This window comes from Lathyrus oleraceus, chromosome 1 (genome assembly GCF_024323335.1).
Source record: "Lathyrus oleraceus cultivar Zhongwan6 chromosome 1, CAAS_Psat_ZW6_1.0, whole genome shotgun sequence".
Taxonomy (NCBI): domain Eukaryota; kingdom Viridiplantae; phylum Streptophyta; class Magnoliopsida; order Fabales; family Fabaceae; genus Lathyrus; species Lathyrus oleraceus.
In genome coordinates this window covers 95,691,644-95,695,962 of record NC_066579.1, presented here as the reverse complement: position 1 = coordinate 95,695,962, position 4,319 = coordinate 95,691,644, and the positions used below count along the sequence as shown (strand labels likewise).

Here is a 4,319-nt window from a genome sequence, read left to right as displayed (position 1 = left end):
TTGAAGATGGTCTTCTCTGTAGTTTGGTTTAGTTCTACGATCCCGTTTACCGATGCTTCACTTTTCCTAACTATCAGTTGTTGCCTACCATGGAGGAGTATGCTTATCTTTTGGGTATGCCAGTTTATAATAAAGTTCCTTTTAGTGGGTTGGAAGGAATTCTTGAGTCTCAAGTTATTGCTGAAGCTATTCACCTGAGGAAATCTGACATACATGCTAATCTCATTGCCAAAGGAGGTATCAAAGGACTGACTTCAAAATTTTTGATTGAGAAAGCTTTTTCTTTTGCCAATGTTGGTAGCATGGTGGGCTTTGAAACTATTATTTCCTTAATCATCTATGGTTTGGTCTTGTTTCCCAACATTGAAAATTTTGTTGATGTTAATGCTATTAGGATCTTTTTGGTTGGGAATCCGGCTCCAACTTTTCTCGATGATACTTTTTCTCCATTCATCATAGGACTTCTAAGGGGGTGGAACTATTATCTGTTGTGCACCTTTACTGTACAAGTGGTTTATTTTTCACTTGCCACAGTCTCCTATCTTCAAAGAAAATAAATGTTATTTAAGGTGGTCTCAAAGACTCATGTCTCTCACCAATGATTACATCACTTGGTATTCTTCTGTTTACGACGACGTCAAGATTATTGATAATTGTGGGGAGTTCTCTAATGTGCCTCTTCTTGGTACACAAGGAGGGATCAACTACAATCCGGATTTGGCAAAACGCCAACTTGGGTTCACTATGAAGGACAAACCTAATAACACTTTGTTAGAGGGTTTATTTTTCCAAGAAGGGAAAGACACTCAAGGGTTGAAATCTAGGAAGGTACGCGCTTGGCACAATATTCATAGGAAAGGAAATAATAAGCTTGGGTTGAAGAATTGTGTAGCTTCATAGGCTTGTACTAGTTAGGTGAATAAGAGAGCAAAAGAATTCAAGATGCCATAGCTTATGAAAAACCTATGTCTTTAGTAATGGTTAAATTGCCCACTATTCAAGGCATATAGGAGTTGCAAGAGGCTTTGGATAGAATGAAGCAAGAGAGGGATGATTGGGAAGACAAATTCCACACCTCACCCCTTGAGAAAGTTGAATTGCAGAAGCAGTTCAAGGAAAAGGACGACTTGATATAGTTACTTAAGCAACGTGCTATAAAGAGATCAAGGAACCAAGAAGATTTATTTTCCTCTAGCATTTCATCTACTCACATTCCTACTTCCGGTGGTTGGAAAGGCATTGTAGATGATCACACTGAATCATACCGTGTTTTTGACTCGGATTTCACATGTTTATTAGGTCTTTATTATCGTTTTGGTTGTGTTATGCTCTCTTTTATGTTGTTTTCATATATTTATCTCTTTCGGGACCCTTTTAGAAGAAACGAAGTAAAAAGACAAAAAATTAGGGTTTTTTTGGCAAATATTGTACACATGGAGTTTCACATGGCGGCCGCTATAGGAGAAGTCATGACTCATCAGCCCTCAACCAGGAGGTAACCGCCACGTTCCCATGATCTTTTCCATTTCCACACATGGCGGGCGCCATGAAGGGGTGGCGGGCGCCACCTTTGCAATTCACGTTCCCACTAAGGAGAAGTTGAAGGGCATCATGGTCTTTACAAACTACTTAACTCCTCTATAAATAGGTCGTTCCATTGCATTTCCAAATCATCCAACTTAGTTTACAACACTAAGACTATATTTATCATCTGTAAAAGCGGTAATCCGTTACATCGGGGGGTTATCGCACCGTAGTGTAATTGAGTTGGGTCACTTTGATTTTGCTGTCGTCTCCATCTTCAGAGTCAAAGGTTTATCTTCCTTGTACCAGATTTAAAGCCTCCGTTTGGAGCAGGTTCTTATTTAATCGCTTTTATTTATTTTACTTGTCTTGCTTTACTTTATTTAATTTAATTTCTGTCTACGCTTTAGTTTATTTAATTTCTGTCTACGTTTTACTTTATTTAATTTCTGTCCATGCTTTACTTTATTTATTTTCTCGCTTTTATTTGTATTGCTCGTTTTAATTACTTTACACGCTTTACTTGTTCTTTACGCCTTACATTTTAAAACAACTTTTTATCATGATCAATATCGCTGTGTTTGTTTGTATTACTATGTCTGGCTAAATCTTTCAAAGGTTAGAATGTAAGGATCGCGGTTAAAGAGATGTTTCACATATTGAATCTGTAGAAATACTTGAAAGGATGTTTTGATTTTTAATTTGAGTTTTCTAAAACAAACTTGGTTAGTGTTAACTACTCAAGGAGTGCGAAAGCACTCTGGCTTAGTTAGTTAGGAATTTTTATCACTTTAAGGAAAAACGATTTTTGAAATTGTTTTCGGATGCGTCGATAGATTTAAAATCAGGAAACTCCTTGGGTAAACTTTCCAAATCAAAATCACTTTTCAACTAAGTTTACGAGTCTTATTTCTTAAAAATAAGTTTACTACTTCAGCGTTCTGCGCACCTTTTATAAGTGACAATAAAAGGCCTTAATTTAAGGGTAAACTCGGTTCTAAATACGCCGAAGCGACCGTTCCTGTTGAATGGATTCTTTTCAAGAGTAGAAAATATTGCCTCATAAGTAGTTCTATTTAGACAATCGAAACATCACTTAACTGACGTGAAATACATTCAAGCCTGTCTTTATCTGCATTATATTTATTTTCTTTATTTACCGTTATTTTGCAACATCAATATCTCTTTTGTACCGCCTTAGATAAACATCGTAACAATAGTAATCGATAGAGTGACGATTTGGTCTCTGTGGGATCAATATTCTTTTATATTACTCTGACGCGATTCGTGCACTTGCAAATAAAGCGATCAAGTTTTTGGCGCCGTTGCCGGGGACCAACTTCGTCAAATTTTGTACCCTGTTGTTACACCGTCTAGACTAAGGCATTATTAGTCGGTAAATGCGTAGAACCCGTAGTACCGGAAATTTAGTAGATCGTTTAGCGGAACCTAAACGTTACACTCGTACACGCCTCTTACTCATCCGAACTAAGAAAGCTATGGCTGAGAATCGCGATCGGAGACCTCTTAAGGAATTTGCCTAACCCTCTGATGAGGAACCTAGTTCTAGTATAGTAAACCCCCTTATTCCTGCCAATAATTTCAAACTAAAACCATCTTTGATGCAATTAGTGCAACAGAACCAATTCACGGGTCTCGCTACTGAGAACCCAAATCAACATTTAAAAGTCTTTATCCAACTGGCCGACACCTTTAAATCCAACGGTGCTTCACCTGATGCGATCTGTTTGAGATTATTTCCTTTCTCCCTCAGGGATAGAGCACGTTCATGGTTAGATTCACTTCCAGCTAATTCGATAACTATCTGGGAAGACCTTAGGAGAGTATTCCTTGCTAGATATTTCCCCCTAGTAAGACTGCTGTTCTTCGAAACCAAATAACTAGATTTACTCAAAACCAAGGAGAATCGCTTTTTGAAGCTTGGGAGAGATATAAAGAGCTATTAAGAGTCTGTCCACACCATGGCCTAGAACAATGGCTGATCGTTCATACCTTCTACAATGGACTCCATTATAACACAAAGATGAGCATCGACGCTGCCGTAGGTGGCACGCTGATGAACAAACCTTACCCTGAAGCTTGTGACCTAATTGAGGATATGGCCCAAAACCATTACCAATGGGGAACTGAACGAGCGTCAATAGAGAAAAAGGAGACCCAAGGTGGAATACATGAGATAAGCTCTATGGACATGATGCAAGCGAAAATGGACGCTTTAGCCCTTAAGGTCGAACATATGTCTACAAACACTAACACCACAATGGTAGTCCACACAGAATGTGAACTTTGTGGATCTAAAGGACACGAATCAGCGGAATGTAACCTTTTGAACGACCTGAACACCGACCAAGTGAATTACGCCCAAGGTAACCCATTTTCAAACACTTACAACCCTGGATGGAAGAATCACCCGAATTTTTCCTATAAAAACCAAAACCCTATCCAAAATTATGCACCTCAGAGACCACAAGGTTATCAAGCCCAAAAACCAAATCAACCTAGGCAAGCTGTGCCCCAGAAGCCTAACCTTGAGAAGATCATGGAGAGCTTTATATCAGACCAGACTCAGCAAAATAAAGAATTCCTAAACCAGAACATTCACGTAAACGAACTGATAACGCAATTAGGGACCAAGGTTGATCAGATAATCACTCACAACAAGATGCTTGAAACCCATATCTCGCAGGTAGCACAAAACCAAGCCCCATAAACTACACCTGGAGGACAATTCCCTGGACAACCTCAACTCAACCCTCGAGGGCAAGCTAACGCTA

The 4,319-nt window shown here is 38.9% G+C and overlaps 1 non-coding gene across 1 annotated transcript; it reads right to left on the bottom strand.

Moving 5' to 3' along the window:
* Positions 1–3,406: 3,406 nt before the first annotated feature.
* On the bottom strand, positions 3,407–3,513 carry LOC127117079 (small nucleolar RNA R71). The gene has a single exon (XR_007801840.1). It is a non-coding gene; the product is annotated as a small nucleolar RNA R71 (small nucleolar RNA).
* Positions 3,514–4,319: the final 806 nt, after the last annotated feature.